The sequence below is a fragment of the Sapajus apella genome, unplaced genomic scaffold, assembly GCF_009761245.1.
Source record: "Sapajus apella isolate SASKATOON/1434 unplaced genomic scaffold, GSC_monkey_1.0 scaffold14, whole genome shotgun sequence".
Classification (NCBI taxonomy): Eukaryota; Metazoa; Chordata; class Mammalia; order Primates; family Cebidae; genus Sapajus; species Sapajus apella.
The window spans coordinates 18,417,595-18,434,565 of record NW_022436954.1 but is presented as its reverse complement, the minus strand read 5'-3'; the positions used below and the strand labels follow the sequence as shown (position 1 = coordinate 18,434,565).

The 16,971-nt window shown below is 51.3% G+C and overlaps 1 protein-coding gene across 1 annotated transcript in view; it reads left to right on the top strand.

Moving 5' to 3' along the window:
- The window catches only part of TSPAN18 (tetraspanin 18), a 170,592-nt gene that overhangs the window by 86,358 nt on the left and 67,263 nt on the right, over positions 1-16,971 (top strand). The window contains exon 3 of the mRNA XM_032283716.1: positions 13,910-14,049. The gene's annotated coding sequence lies outside the window, so the exon portion shown is untranslated. The remainder of the gene's footprint in view (positions 1-13,909; positions 14,050-16,971) is intronic.

Sequence of the window (16,971 nt, the reverse complement as noted above, 5' to 3'; positions counted from 1 at the left end):
AGCGTTTACCAAGCCAGCAGGGAAAAATGGGCTTCCAGTCAGGAGCAAAGCATCAGCTTGGGGACCTTGTAACTCACAGCCTCCTGCTTGCCTTCCCGGGCCTCTGTTAAGGCATCTGTAAGATGGCGAGAATAAAAATTACAATAATGGCCACACTGATGGAACCTTTCCTTACTGTGTGCCATGTTCCGTGCCGAGTACTTTGCACGCGGCATCTCTTTTCTTCTATGCAACAGCTCTATGAGTGGTGGGTCTCATTATTCCCATCTTACAGATGAGGACATTGAGGCTCAGAGGGGTAAAATAACTTGTCCAGCATTTCATGGAGCCAGGGAGTGGAAGAATCTGAACCAGACCAGCTCTGTGTGACTCCAGCATTCTGGCTTGTAGCTAAGAGATCTTCCTGCTCACACTCCGTTCCCACCGCCTCAACACACATCTCTGCTGTTTAATGAGTATCTGTTTAGTGAACATGGCTGTCCCTTCCTGCAGGGTGTTGTGCAGGCCTGTGCAGTGATGGGGGAGAGCATTTGACAGAGCCCTGTCTCCCCGGAGGCTACAGCTTCTGATTTCCCCTGACCCGTGAAACCTGGTTGTGGGGATACGTCAGGGATCAAAACACTGCAGGGCTTGTCAAGTCCAAGGAGCCCCAAACATTTAACAGAAACAGCCTGCTCTGGGCTAGGCTCTTCCAAAGGGGTGTCTGTGTCTGTGTCTGTGTCTGTGTGTGCACAGGGGCTGAGGCCAACCCTAGCTGAGAGGGAGTGGGGTTGCATTTATTATAACATAAAGTGTTAACCAGGATAGGTTTCCTGCCCAGGGGAAACAAAGGCTCTCTCCAGGGAGGAAGGTGCCCCTTTGTCAGGGAAGTTCTTCTCCACCTTCTACTTTGCAGCCACTTTGCAGCTATTTGAGGAGTCCTGCTGAGCACAGGCTATATGCCTGGAAGTGGCAGGTCCCCAGGCTTCAGGAGTGAGCCCAGCCTATTAAAAGCCATCATCTATTGATTGCCTACTGTATGCCATGCACAGAGCGGAGAACTCTGGGGGTATTCACAGTATTTAACTCTTGGAAAGGCCCTGAGCCTGCGGTATTTCCTCAGGCTGGTGGGAAGCTTCAGGAAGCATTCACTTCAGCAGGAAGCAGAGGAGCCTCTTGCCATGGGAGGGGCGGAGACCCAGGACTGTGCGGCTCCAACACAGACAGACTTCCAGGAAATCCAGGAAGGCTTCAGGGATGGGATGGCTTTTATCCAAGGCTCTAGAAGGATGGGAAGGATTTTGACAACGGAAATGGGGAAGAAGAGCTTTCCTGGCAGGGGCAGCAGCAGAGGCAAAGGCCTGGAGGTGACAAGCGCAGGGCAGGCGACAGGGCAGTGGCCAAGGGTACAGGCTCTGGGCTCAGAAAGGCACGAGTGTGAATCAGGCACTCTCACTTATGAGCTCTTTGACCTACCATGCGTTACATAATCCATCACCTCTTTTTTAAGAAAATTGAGGCAAGATTTACGTAACACAAAATTAACCATCTTAAAGTGTGTGATCCCCTTTGCATAATGTTTGGGAGGTTCTTCCATGTAGCACTTATCGGAATTTCATTACTTTTGATGGCTGAGGACTATTCCATTGCATGGATATACCACATTCATCCACTTATCCATTCATCTGTTGATGGGCATTCAAGTGGTCTCTACCTTTTGGATACTATGGTGCTCTGAGCATTTGTGTACCAATCTCTGTTTGAGTCCCTGCCTTCAGTCTTCTTGAGCGTAAACCTGGGAGCAAGTTGCTGGGTTGTATGGTAACTCTAGGTTGAACTTTCTGAGGATAGAACATCACTTTGAACTTCAATTTCTGCACCTGCAGAACAGAGTTAATAACAATAGCCATCTCGTAATGAGGGGAGGATGGGAAGGGGTTTGAGAATTAAATGAAGTGCCCAGGATAGTGAGGGCTCAAAGTACCTTTTGTTGCTTTTGTTTGTTTGTTTGTTTGTTTGTTTTGTTTTCTTGAGGCAGAGTCTTACTCTGTTGCCCAGGCTGGAGTGCAGTGGTGTGATTGGCTCACTGCAACCTCCACCTCCTGGGTTCAAGCGATTCTCCTGCCTCAGCCTCCCAAGTAGCTGGGACTACAGGTGCACACCACTATGCCTGGATAATTTTTTTGTATTTTTAGTAGAGACAGGTTTTCACCATGTTGGCCAGGCTGGACTTGAGCTCCTGATCTCAGGTGATCTGCCCATCTTGGCCTCCCAAAGTGCTGGGATTATAGGGGTAAGTCATGGCACCCAGCCTCAAAGTACCTTTTGAAGAGGCTGTGTTAGGGAAGGCTGACAGGCTGTGGTAAAGGAGGATGAGGGGCAGGGGTCTCCCGTGCCTGGCTGAGCTTGCCCCTGCCCCGATCTGTTTGGCTCTTGGAAGCTTTCAGACCTTTGCCCACCAAAAATGGAGCAAAATGAGCAGGTAGCTGGTACCCTGGGAACCAGGTCCTTTCCTGCTCTTGGAGCCAGGGAGGCTGGCTCTGCAGGCCCTACTGAGCTGCCTTCCCCTAGAGTGTGCCCTTAGGGACCACCGATGGCCTCTTTGCTGTTTGCTTTCACCCCCTCACTTCGTTCTTTTCTTCAGAGCAGGCTTGGCAAGCAGCAGGGGCTCAGAAACCAAATTAACAGGTAAAATTCCCATTCTCTGCCTGTTACCCGCCTGGCTGAGCTGCAAAGTCTGCATCATATCAGGAATCGGGAGTGGGAAGGGGATGGGGCAAGGGAACCAGTGTCAACAGGAATCATTTGAGAGAAAGAGCCCCAGACTTGTGATGTGGGAAGAAGCCAGTAGCATCCAGAGAAGCAATCACTGGGGTATCCCCCATTCCCTCTCTTTCTTTGGAGCTGCCTCCTGGAGTCACATGGCCCATGAGTGGCACAAGGTGACAAAGGAAGACAGCAGTGAGCTTTGTCCAGGGGAGGACTCTCACCAGGGGCTCCCCCTGCCCCCTGACCCTGTATCTTCAGCTGTACTCAGTCCCTCTGGTGATCAGTAGGCAGGTCAGGGAGAACTGAGTTCAAGTCCATGTGCAGCTGTGTATGCGTTGCAAGTGACCTTGGGCAAACGTGTTCTTCCATTTTATAGATAAAGAAACAGAGACTCAGAGAGACCTCAGATCTCTCTGAGTCTCTGTTTCTTTATCTATAAAATGGAAGAACATGTCTCTTAGCTGAGTTGTTGGCTTTGAGATCAGGAGGGAAAGTGCATTGTACGGCACCTGCATGTGGTAATCTCTTATGTTAGGGGCCATGGTGGTGGGCGGTGGAGTGGGGGGTGAGGGCAGTGGTGACAGTCAAAGTGATCTTTGTTGATTCTTGTGTCAGGTTTGACTCCTGTTGGGCGTTGAGTCCCGTGCCGGGAGGGAATGTTTGTCTCCTTTGTGAGCTCCCTGTGTTTTAGGTGGGGGTCTCTAAAAGCAGAACCTGAAGGGATGGTTAACCAGGTGAACTAGTGAAGGAGGAGTCTCAGGAGAGCTCTGCAAACCTGCAAGGGAAGCAGAAGGCAGAAGTAGCTAAGCAAGGCTGAGATTCAAGAGCAGGCTAGCCTCAGCCTGGTCTCTGGGGCATGAATGGCCTCTCAGACACGGCCCCCAACAGAGGCAAAGGGGCTGGGCCATTAGAGCCCATGTCAGCTGTTCATTGGCTCTGGGCTAGGCCTGGGGGTGTGGCCTCCCAGGCATCCCTGGGCAAGGTGGCTTCACAGCCAACAGCAGTTCTCATGGAGAAGGTTGCAGCCCGTGGCACTGCTGCAGTTGGGATGGGTGCCCCGTCCAGGAAAGGGGACCAGGGCACAGCACCCAAGCACCTGCATACCTTGAAAGCCCTCAGTCTAGGATGATGAAGAAAGCACTGGCCGTGGCACCTGGCAGACTTAGGTGTGATGCCCTTTCTGCCAGTTCACAGGAATCAGTCACCTCCCTGGGTCTCAGCTTAATGACCCCTCCCACATAGGGCCCACAGGGTTTGCTTAAGGACACATCAGATGCCACTTCTCATCAGCCAAGCACACAATAGATCATGAGCAGATCGGGAGCATCCGACTTGTTGCTTTCCCCATAAATAGGGAGACCGGCCCGGGATGGGGTCTCTCCTGCGTGGCCTGGCCCAAGCGAATGCCTTCCCTTAAGGGTGAGAGATGGACTCCGTGACCCCTAATGACCCTCTGTCCCCAGGACCAACAGAGAAGAAGGCCATTGTTCTCAGTTCCCTTCCTCCAGAAATGAGAAAGGCAGCTGAGGCCACTCCTGCTCCCCAGGGCCCACCAAGGCCTGGAATTTCCTAGGGGTGTTTGTTCCCCACATGACTGATTTATTCCTGTTATTATTTATTATTGTTATTTATGGAGTGATATGTAGATACATTCTGCTTGGAAGAAGGGACACGTTTCAGTTAGAGCCCCTCCTACCAGGCTCCTTTCCCCACCGCTCCCAGGAGTGGCCACCATTTGCCAAGAGAACTGATGACAACTCTGTGTGCTTGTGTGGCTGGGGTGTGGTCGGGAAAGTTCTCCTTCAGGGCTGGGCTGCCAGGTTTGGGAGGGACTCACAGGATCTCAGTGAGGACAAGGGTGAAGGCCAGGCGCTCCCCAAGGTCCCTGCTGGCCGGAGGATGGCACGGAGGGCTGCATGAGCTATCTGGCTTGGGTTTTTCAGAAAAACCCTTCAATGTGGATGGAATGATCATTGTAATACTAATAATAGTTTCCACTTACTGAGCTTTACTCTACCTAAATAACAGCATGGGTCTTCTCCTTGTGTCTTCTCATTTAACTCTGCAAATAAGAAATATCCCCATCTTACAGATGAGAAAGCAGAGGTTCAGGTTAGCATGAGGTATCTAAGGTCACACAGTAAGTGATGAGGCCAGGGTTCAAATTCAGCCTCACCCACCCAGGAAGTTGGGCAGGAGACCCTGATGCTTGTCCCAGTCAGTGCCAGCTGGCCGCATCCCAGGTACAGGCCATTTCACTCCCTGGGCTCAGGCTCCCCAGATTCCTACTCACCTCACCTGTACCCATCTGTGGGCACTTAGCCCTCTGCCTTCCACTCCAGGGTTGAAGATGGTAGAATATGGTAGAATACCTCAACCTGCCCCAGGGTACACGGCGATGCCATGCCAGAGCTGTGGCTAGAACAAGGGTTTCCTTCCTCTTGGTCAGCATTTGTTCTTGTTTTTTTCTTTTTCTTTTTTTTTTTTTTTTGAGATGGAGTCCCGCTCTGTCGCCCAGCCTGGAGTGCAGTGGTACAATCTCAGCTCACTGCCACCTCCACCTCCCAGCTTTAAGCAATTCTCTTGCCTCAGCCTCCAGAGTAGCTGGGATTACAGGCGACCACCACAATGCCCAGCTAATTTTTTTTTTTTTTTTTTTTTGGTATTTTTAGTACAGACAGGGTTTCTCCACGTTGGCCAGGCTGGTCTTGAATTCCTGACCTCAGGTGATCCTCCCACCTCGGCCTCCCAAAGTCCTGGGATTACAGGTCTGGCCTTGGTCAGCATTATTAACCTTTTGACCTTTCTGCCTGAATCCAGCTCCAGACTTGGCCATGCTGCCGTGTGTGTGGGGATGTGAGTGTGTGCGTGGAGAGAAGAGTAAAGCTTCTCTTCTTGGCCGCTTTCACCCACACAGCCTGACCAGCGGGCCAGCGGGGAATCTCTGGGGACTGGCCGGCTCTGAGTGGAAGCAACTGCTCCCTTGTCACCTGCTCTTCCTGCATCGCCCTGGATGCTACACTTCCCGCTTCCTAGCAGGGCTGGTTCTGCATCCCCTGACCACCAGAGGCTGCCCTCTAAGGCCTGAGCACTTTCTCTGTGGTCTGGCCTCTGGCTGAACAGAGAGTTTTATACAAATCCCAGGAGAGAGAAATAGATCCAATGCCCCCTGGCAACGTTTCCATCAGCTTCTCAGGAGTGGGCTTCAGAGTTCCAAAGATCAAGGTTTGAACATCAGACCGGGGGGAAAAACAAAACCCAGGACCTAGAGCGGTCCCTGTTGCCCCAGCCATGGAGTTCCTGTGGGTCCCTGTTAGCCCAGGCACTCTTGGCCCCCGGCTGCTGGGTCCCTGTCTCCCTCCCTCTCCTCTCTCCCCTCTCTTCTCTCTCCTCACACCTCTGCCAAAGCACAGGCTGCCTGCTGCTCTCTACACCTGCCGTGCAAATGGAGGCCCCTGCGCCGCTGCCTTGGCGGTGTTCTCAGCTTAGAGTGCCTTTCTTCCTCATCTCCAGCACCCGTTGCAGCTAAGCCACCCATCCAGGTGCTCCTTTCTCCATCTTCAACAGTGCTGTTATCCATTCATTCAGTACCAGGCATGACAAGCCTGGGAATACAACAGTCAATGGGTCAGAACATTCCCAGCCTCTGTCTTCTTCAGCTATTTGGGAACTCGTCTCTAAGTCAGCCTCACTGCAGAGACAGTGCCAGAATTTCTTTGCCCTCCCCCATTGCCTAACATAGTAACTTTTACAGTAGGCACTCAATGAGTGTTTGCTGAATGAATGAATGAATGAATGATGAATAAATGAATACCACTTACTACCTTCTATTGGAATATCGCTGCTGGGACTTCACCACCCCTTGGTCTAGCACTGTATGCCGTGTTCAGCTCTAGGCACCAAATTTCTGTGTTCCCAGGGTTTATTCTTCTTATTTATAATAACGACAAAATAGCTCACATTGGCCCTTCTCTTGTGCCAGGCCCTGATTAAAGAGGCTTTGGTGAAGAGGCAGTGGCAATGTTACATGCAGTCACAACACTATCGGGCACTCTGATTGTCCCCATTTCACAAACAAGAATTGAGGCCCAGGGAAGTTAAGGTGTTTTCCCCAGTCACACAGCTGGTCAGGAGTAGAAATGACTCCAACACCAGCACTCTGACTCCAGAGCTCAGCCCCTTACGTTTATTAAGTGACTGAATGAATGACTCGTGTGCTACTTGATCTGTTAGCTTCTGAAAGAGTTAATTCACATGCAGGAGTGGCCACAGAGACCTTCTGCGTGCAAACACGTCCGTACCACGCATACATGCACCTGTGTGTGCTGCCCACATTGGTGTCTATTGTCCTGTCCCTGATTCTTGCCTCTCAAGTGGACCACACACTGGCCCTGTGTCTGAGGGTCCTTCTATAGTTTCTTTGCTCAGCCAGACTCCTGGTTACTCTGCCCTAAAGGATGAATTGCTCCTAAGTGCAGGGAGGATGTTTGTCAAGGAGAGGGGAGAGGAGCCGAGATGGTCTACAAATGAACGGTGACAGATAAACCTCGCCTGCCAGGAGACTCGGGAAATATACAGACTTATAAAATTGCCCTGGGACATTCCAACTTGGAAGGCACAGACGCATCTAAAATCTACCAAAACATCCGCTCATGGGATCAGTTGCTCACTGCTTCATCAAAAGCTCAGGCGCTCGTGCTATACTAATGCCCTAAGAAGTGAAGGAGGGACTTGGGCAGTCTTCCAGGGCCTAAAACAGCAGGTCGGGGTGTTAGACCTTGGTGAAGAGGCAACGGTGAGCTATAGAAGGTTTTTGAGCAGGAGAGGGACATGGTCCAAGCTTCACTCCTGAAGATCTGTCTTCCTGCCTGGTGGAGGATGGAGTGGAGAGGCAGCAGGGAGACTGTGGAGGTTATAGCTGGGAACTGGATGAGAGGTGATGAGCGCTCGGTTAGGGAGGTGGGGTCCATGGAGGGGGTGGCCAGAAGGGAGGGGCCTCATTAAGGAGATGTTTCCAGCTAGATGGGACTGAGTTGTTGGGGGAAAGGGAGAGAGAGTAGAATTCAAAGGCCCATAAGTCTGGGAGACTGAATTATTGGAAGCATTCCTGGAGGGGCCGTTTCTGGAGCAATAACAACAGTAATTGCTGTATAGACCTTCTCTCTGTCAGGCACTGTGCTTTATGGCTTTCGCTGTGTTAAATACTCAGAATCCCCTCAGGTGATAACTGCCATCGTCTCCATCTTACACATGGCGAAACTGAGGCAGCGTTACCTTGAGAGAGATTACCTAGCCAGTAACTGGTAGAGCCAGGATTCCACTCCAGGCAGCTGCCTGCAGAGCTTCTGTGGGTAACGCCCACCCACACAGCTCTCCATCCACAGGCCTGCAGGAGGCCGTCTTTATTTGTGGAGTGGACACGCATTTTCAAGCTGAAGCGCTGAGAGGAGAGGGACCAGGGCAATTTAGGCTTCCCGTGCAGAAGCAGCACCTCAGGGAGGCCGCAGCCCTCTGGGGCTCCCGGTTCTGTGTGGTGGGGACATCAGCCCAGAAGATTAATGAGAGGGCAGGGGAGGGAGGAAGGGAAGGAAAGGAAGGAAGAAAAATTGCTGCCCATTATACCTGTCCTTTGGCAAGGCCAGGTAATTAGCAAACCCTCGGCAATAAAATATTTTGTTTTGGTGTAATTGCAAAGTAATTATGCGGTATGGGTTGTGTATTAATCGTGTTGATTAATTACACTCAATTAAACATCTGCTTGATAATCGTGTACAGCCTGAGGCCGAACGTTTATACACATACACACACGCCTGTGCCACATGCAGAGCTCCTTGGGCTCTGCTCACTGTGTGTGTGTGTGTGTGTGTGTGTGTGTGTGTGTGTGTGTGTGTGAGATGTGCGTGTGTTTGATGGTCCCTGGCTGAGTTAGAGACCCCTCCCTCCCCCACCATGCAATGACCACTTTGTTCCCCAGCCGTGCCACCCTGTGGCCTGTCTCAGAAAAGAACATGAGGCCAAATGTCTCCTGTCTGTCAGGGCTGCCCGGCCAAGCTGGGTTGGCACAGGGGCTCAAGTGCTCCACACGTGGCCGTGTGCTGCCATGTCTTAGAACTCACTGCACTTTGCCACCAGTCCCCTCCTGCACCCTCTTAGACTGTGTTTGGCTTTGAGGACACTTTCTTAGGCAGATTCCTTTTCCCCAGCTGCTGGAGAAGGTTCTCATTGTAGGAGCCACTTGGGCTGAGGCCCAGGTACCAGCACAGCACACCCATTAGGACTGGATTTAGTGACCTGATCTCGGCCACTGTGGGGACCAAAGCAGGATGCTGACCTGCGTGAGGAGCCCTGGTTCTCACCTGGATCCTACCTTTGCTGTGTGGTCTTGAGCCAGCCACTCACCTTCTCTGTCTCTCTGCTTCCTGGTCTATAAAACAAAGAAATACTGAGCTCAGAGGCCTCCAGGGGCCCTTCGCATTCTGCTGTACTCAGATTCTAATTTGCTGTGTACTAATTAGGAATCGGAGAGAATTTCAGTTCAATACATATGATCCTCAGTGAGTAAACAATTGGAAATAATTCCCTCCTTTATGACTTCCCAGAGACTCACTCATGAGCAATGAGAACCCAGCTGAAATCAATAGCTTTTATTTCTCAGACAGAGAAATTGCAGATTCCTTGAACTGCTGGGCATTGCAATTCATTCTTGTATTTTAAAATTTTATGTTTATGTTTATGGACTGCCATTAGATAATATGGATTCATCCTGAAGGTTGTTTTTTTCATTAACTCATTTTACTTATTAGTTCACATTTATAGCTTGGATTTAATAAGCACATTGTGCAAAAGTCATGAAATACCCTTCTTCTTTAACAATATTTTAAAATCAAGACTCCTTTCTGAGTCATCTCAGGTTTATTTGCTCATAACTTGCTTCTCCTGTGATTTGACCCCCAGCACAGCCATCTCTAGCCTGTTATTCGACCTTGAGCTTGAGTGTCTTTATTCGTAATACGGGAAAGACATCACTAGTTAATAAAAGTAATAAATTTTAAAAGCTAGGATTCAACAATCACTGTATTCAAAGTGGTTCTCATATGTAAGCTGGTTGAATCTCACATTCCTATGAGGTGGCTTTATTTTTTCCTACTTTGTAGGGGAAGAAACTGAGGCCCGGAGAGGTTAAATGACTTGCCTGAGGCCACACAGTTGGTGATAGTGGCAGAGCTGGGATGCAAACCCAACATGTCTGTGTGAGTCAAGCTGACACCTAAAATTAACCCTCACAGTGTCTAAATCAGCCACCACCTTCCCTCCCACCTCTACCCTTGGCCTGTCAACAGCCCTTTATCCCCCCAGCCCTACCCCCCACCAGGCCCCACCCATCCTCCTTCCATCCTCTGGTTTTCTGTTCCCACTTGCCTGGGCTCCTTGCTGCTTTTAATCTCCAGAAAGGACACGTCTGCCCTATGATCATCAGTGGCTCCCCATTGCCTGTGGATAAATTTCATCATCTTTGGCCTGACATTCAAGGACCTTCATCATCCACCCCTTGCCTTCGGTTTCTGTCTCATTTCCCACTCCGCCCCAACAGGCAGGCTTAACTCATGGTCTTGAATACCTACCCACACCTGGGGAGCCCCATACCTTTGCTCGCCCTGGTCTCTCTGCCTATGGTGCCCTCCTCTCATCTCCATACATTCCGATCTTCCCCCTCCTCCAGGATGCCGTCCCTGGGGCCTCTCACTCCTCTGAATTCATAATGATATGATGAACCCCTCCTTAGCCACCTGGAGGCCACCTGCTGTGTGAATGGCCTTCTGGTTTCTGGCAAATCAATTCCAGCTATGATGTTCATCGTGGATAATGGTGAAGAAAACGAGACATTTAGGGGCTGCACAGAACTCTGTTTTTGAGCCTGAGGATTTCGTAGACGAGGAAACTGAGGCCCAGAGGTGGGGAAAGAGGAACTTGGGTAAAAGAATCCACTGAATTCTCAGTCCAGGCTCGCTGGGGATTTCTCTGCTATTTCCTGGGTTATCTTGATCACTGGGATTAGAACTACCACTCTGTTGCTGATCACTGCACTTTACAGTTTGCATGAACTTGACCTAAGATAGGCATCTCAGCTGCTCTGGGAGGTTTCACCAAGGCTCAGAGAGGTAGGTTGCCTGGCTCGACCACACAGCCAGTGTCTAGCAGTGGAGCCAGGCCTGGAATGCCAGTCAGGCTGTGCCACAGCTGTGCTCTCCTCCGATCCCCATGGATGCTGATGCTCACTGGCGTGGCTACCTGCTGGCAGCAGCCTTGTGTTTATGCCAGGATGTCCTGACTGGAGCAGGCAGCTAAAGAATGAAGGAGACAGAGCCAAGGAAAATGCCAGGCCAGGCCTCAGTGAGAGGGATCTGGCCTCAAGTAGCGGGGGATCAGAAGACAGGTGACATGGGCCAGGCCCAGCTCACCGCCCTCAGAGCTGGGCTTCCTGGACTGTGGGGATGACCAGGGCCTTGTGACTACCCACTCCCAGCCCCATCCACCACTCAGTTGTGTCCTCCCCAACTGGCATTTCTGGGCCTGGACTTGGGAAAGGAGCTTTATCTGAGGATGACACACATGTGCATTTACAATGACACATGTTCACACACTGAATCCCACCGACACACAGATGCATGTCCACCCCCACATGCTGCTGACAGTCATGCACACATGCGTGACACACATCCTCCTCAATGTCTCTAGTTCACGCTCTATTTTAAACAATCTAGGTGGCAGCATCCCACAGTGATCGAGAGCTTCCACTCATAAAGCAAATTGGGGTTCAAATTCAGTCTATTTCACAGCTGCGTGTCTGACAGTTACCTAGCTTCTCTGGTCTTCAGTTTCTCATCAATAAAACGGGAATGATAGCGCTGTTAGAATGAAGTGGGTGGACACATGTAAAGCACTGACCACAGGACCTTTCTGTCTCATTTCTACTCTCAGCTCCCACAGGCAGCGTTGGCCTGTGGTCTCAAACACCTGCCCCCCACCCCCACGTCCAGGTATCTCTATGCCTGTGCTCACCCTGGGCCCATTGCCCACAGCGCCCTGCTGCCGTCTCCACACACCCATGTCTACCCCCTCCTCCAGGAAGCCTTCACATGCCCACGGGTGTTATCAGGGGAGTTAGAGGAGAAGCTCCTCTTCCTGTGAGTTATTAGAAGCGCAGGTTTCAAAGCTGGCCTGAGAGATGGTAGAGACTGATGGAGGGTCCGTGATCCTGTTTCACAGATGGAGAAACTGAGGCTCCATGCAGGGGAGGGTGTGCCTGAGTGTTCACAGCCAGTTAGTGTGGTGTTGGGACTGGAACCCCGGACTCCTGCTTATGGGTCTACAGCTGTCACTTCCTTCCGAGAGTGAAGACTCCCTCCTCCATGGATCTGTTAGTTGGGTGGGTGTTCTGGTTTTCTCAGCCAGTTTGAGGGAACATGGAAGTTGGGGGGAAAGATGGAGGCCAAGGGGGTCCCCAGATGAGTCTCTTTATCAAGTGTGTGATGGTGGGTTACAGAGAGGAGTGGGGATGCTGGGGAGGAGAGGCCCAGAGAGGCTGAGAGAGACACACAGTGGGGACTGGGACAGGGGTGGCTGCAGCATGAACCACGGGTGACCCTGGTGAGCCTGCAAGGACAGCGTGGCTGTGGATGCTGCTACCGAAACCATCTCTGTTGTCACCTCTTTCCTGCAGCCTTTTATTTATTTCTTTATCATGCCCTTTTGGAAAACGCTGGGAACACCACTCCTCCTGGGGAATCCTCCCTCCCATCCCTCCCCAGTTCACACCGTCTGGTGTGACATTCGTGCTCACCAGCTTGCAGAGTGCTAATGACATTTGCATTTTGCTGGCTGGCGAAATGTGGGTTGTGCTTGGTGACTGGGGTAAGGGGATCCTACAGGCAGGTGGGAGGTTCCCAGCCTAGAAGGAGGGGCAGGCTTGCTGGACTGGGGGCCCACTTAGGACTCTGAGATGTAGAGAAAAGGGAGAAGGTGGGTGCAGAAGAGACAAATGGCTGGCGGAATTTAGAGAGGCTGTTTGTCTAAAGACTTGCCAGGAACACAAGGCAGCTCCAAGTCCGGTGTTCCACCTCTCCTAGCATGCACTGCGCTATCCTCCTCTGTGCTGCCTCCTTAGCATTTATTGAGCAATTTCTATATGCCAAATGCTCCTCTGTGGGCTTCACAGACTCATGAAAGTCATTTTAATTCCCAGCAATCCTCGGGAAAAGATGCTATTATTATTCCTATTTTACAAATGAAGAGTCTGAAGCTCTGAAAGGACCCCTGACTTCCCTCTTCTGGAAAGAGGTTGTGCCAGCCCGTGGCCAAGGTCTACATGCTTCCAAAGCCCATGCTCTTGGCCACTGTGGGCAACCTCCTGTTCCTTGTCTGGGCTTGAGCAGAGCCAGGAAACACTTGTCTGCTGAGGCCCACGACTGGGTGGTGAGCATCCTCTCCCCTCCCCCACCACAGCATGCGACAGGCTCCTGCTGTGCTCCTGGGGCTGCTCCAGTTTGACAGCTACAGAGGAGGCTATGGCCCGAGAGAGGCTTCAGCAAGAGTCAGGAGAGACTCAGAGTCTAGGCCTTCCTCTGACACCAACTTGCTGCTGTGTGACTCTGAGCAAGTCAGTGCCCCTCTCTGGGTATCAGTCTCCTTATTGGTGGAAAGAGGCCATTGGTCTGGCTGCATTGGAGCATCCCGGGAATGCATTTTCTTGCATTGAAGAAGCTTCTCTCCAATCTGCTTGGGCCCATGGAGTTGCCTTGCACTCAGACATACAAATTATGTTTTACATCAAAGCAAATCATGAAACATTTGCCTCGCCTCCTCTCCCTTCTGCAAGGGGCCTAAACTAGGGTTTAGGCTAGTTGCAGGGGTTAGGATGCTTATGTATTTTTACCCCACACACGTGTACTCGGGTACATGCATACCTTTGTGTCTTAGGATTATTTCCAGCCTACTTCAGTCAGATCTAGATGTTGAGTCCCCAGTCCGGAGGCTCACCCCCAGGCTCCCGCAGTCTTGGTTTCATCACCCCGCCTCCTGCAGGGCTGGGAGAGCCTTGCAAAAGGAAAGAAGAGACCTCGGCTCTGGCAGGTAATCACGACTGCGTGTGCTTCTCTCACAGGTGAGCATCTCCCAGACAGCCTCAAGCTTCAGGTGAGCTGAGCTTCTAACACTGCTACAAAGCAACTGGAACCCCTTGAATTTGATTTCTGGAGACGCAGGCATAATCCTTTTGCAGACGTCTCAACGCTGGCTCTCCAGGTAACACGGTTTAGGCGTGTGCAGCAGGGGGATTTTTGCTACTTTTGTTGTTGTTGCTGTTATTGTTGCTAAGGGTAACCGTCAGCAGGGCGCCTGTCATTCTCCATCATTTATTCTCTCTTGTGGATTAGTGTCTGTCTCCCCCATCATGCCAAAGGTCCATGGCAGGATAGTAAGGGGTGCAGATAGCATGAGTGGATCTCAGCCAGGGTTGCTGGGGCCTCACTAGATTCACCAAAAAGATAACCCTCAGAGGGGCCGGATAGCTGAGAAGGCTGAGGTGCAGGCTGGCCCATCGGGCTGCTGGCTCATGGCCCCCAGGCTCACCTGGGGAAGGGTGGAGCTGTTGTCCAGGTAAGCAGGAACCAATGGTGGGTCAGAAGTAAAGGCTGGCTGCAGTGGGTGGCAAAGAGGGCAAAGGCTGAACTGAGGTCAGATGCTGCGTCATTTGGGAGCCAACGTTCAACTTAAACTGGATTAAGCAAGATAGACCATTTTATTAGTTTTTTTATTGGTTTCTAATCTGGTGATGATTTGGGGCCTATTTATAGGTTTCAAGGCAGGCAGGGCTGAATCCAGGGCTCAAATGCTGCTGTTAGATAGAACTGTGTCTCATCACATCCGGGTCCTCTGCTACCCTCCTTGTGACCTTCAGTCCTCGGCAGGCACTTGCCATGTGGCAGCAGGGCAGGGACCTGCAGCTCCAGATGGACAACTTTCTCATTTCAAATTCAATGGAAGGAAGCTTCTTTTTCCCAGGACTTCCAACAAAAATCCCAGAGTCGAGGCTTATTGGATAATCTTGGGTCACATGACAACCTCTGACCAATGACTGAAACCTGGAGGCTAAGATATGCTGATCGGCCAGACTGGGCCAGTGGTGTGTGGTGGCCAGTGGTGGGTGGTGGACCAGTGGTGGGTGGTGGTGGCATGGTGAGGTCAGGAGGTGTCATGGGTTGGGGAAGTCAGCCTGAATGCATGAAAGGGGATGGACTTCCAAGGGAAAATCTAGGCATTATTTTTAGAAAAAGGAGAAAGAATGCTGAGCAGACAAAACAGCAGATTCTCCCCATTGGTGTCATGGTGGGAGTTGGGGGCGATGAAGTGCCCAGGTGGTTGCATGTGTCCCAGTTGGTGTCCTTCCTGTGATTTATGGTACCAGCATTGGCCTCTCTCTGAGTGTCTCATTTTTAGTGAACCTAGTATCTGAAAGCCCAACTTTCTCTCTCTCTTTCTCTCTCTCTCCTCTCTCTCTCTCTGTCTCTCTTTTTCTCTCTCTCTCCTCTCTCTCTCTCTTTCTCTCTCTCTCTCTCTCTCTCTCACACACACCCATACATCTGATGGATCTGCAAGTGGTGCTTCACATTCCAAAAAGATTGTTCCAGACAGTCCTTCTCATAAAGAGCCCCTGCACTCTTTGATGGCTGCGCCACTATTTCAGCCACCCCAGCGCCTAGCCACCTTGGGTAGACCTCCACTCACTGGGAAAGCCTTTTCCTTCTTCCCCCACCTCAACTCCTTCATGGCTAGGGGAAGTTTCTTGAGCCTCTTTAGGGTTTATTTGCCCTAAATGAGCCCTTTCCCAGAAGACCAGCCTCAGCCTTGCTTTTCTGAAGCCTCTTAGAGTGATTGGGGGGAAGAGGGGGTGGGAGCTAGTTGAGTGGAAGCTCTGTCTCTGGGGGCATGAGGGTCCACGTGGCCAGGCCAGCCTGGCAGCCCTGCTGCCCTCCACCGTGCCAGCTGTGTCCTGCATTTAGGGTGTGGCATGTGATTTCATTTAAGAAAAGATTCCTCTGTGGAAAAAAATACTGAAAACCACAGCTTGTGATGCTGCCTCCCAGGCAGCTGCGGCCAGGCACATTGTCAGATCTGCCCCTTGCTTGGTTTTGGTCAACCACAAACCTCCTGGCCCTCCCCCAGTCCTTCTCTCGCTCTCTGTCTCGCCTGTGGGCTCCAAAGCTCTGAGTCACCATGCAGCCAGCTCAGCGCTCAGCACCACCCTGCCTTATATGGTGAGCTTAGCACCTCTGGGTCAGTGAGTGCTAATTCATTTATTCAGCCAACGTCTATCGAGTGCCTACCGTGAGCCAGGAGCTGCTTTAGATGCTGGGAATTGAGAGTGAGCAAAGCCCAAAAGTCCCTGTCCTCGGGGTCCCCTCCCTCTCCCCTTGGAGACCTCCTGGGGGCAGGACCCCCCTCTGGGTGTCTTGCCCCCAACCCCTCGCCCGACGTCTCGCACAATGCTGAACCATAACTGGGCTGGCCTGGTGGGTATGTCGGTCAGTTCCTTTCCACACCATTTGTAAAGCCCCACACCTGTGCCTGATGCAGCAGAACTAGCAAAATGACTTGGTTCTCAGCCTTTAGGACTTGGGGTGTGAGGTGCAGCTGGTCATGGCCCTGGGGAGGAGGAAGGGCACCTGTTAGAGATGTGTATGCAGACCTGCTCTGGGAGTGTGCACCTGTTAATAAAACGCATCAGACAAGCTCTCCTTCTCAGGCATTCTTCATTCATTCAGACGCACTCAACTGGCACTTCGGAGGCCAGTTCTAAGGGAGACCATGTCAAAGTCAAGACATCAAAGGTGCCGGGCGCAGTAGCTCACGCCTGTAATCCCAGCACATTGAGAGGCTGAGGCGGATGGATCACGAGGTCAGGAGTTCGAAACCAGCCTGATCAACATGGTGAAACCCCATCTCTACTAAAAATAAAAATATTAGCTGGGCATGGTGGTGCATGCCTGTAATCCCAGCTACTCAGGAGGCTGAGGCAGGAGAATCACTAGAACCCAGGAGGTAGAGGTTGCAGTGAGCCAAGATTGCACCATTGCACTCCAACCTGGATGACAGATCCAGACTCTGTCTCAAAAAAAAAAAAAAAAAAAAAAAAAAAGTCATCAGGGTAAAGAATGGGAAGGTCCA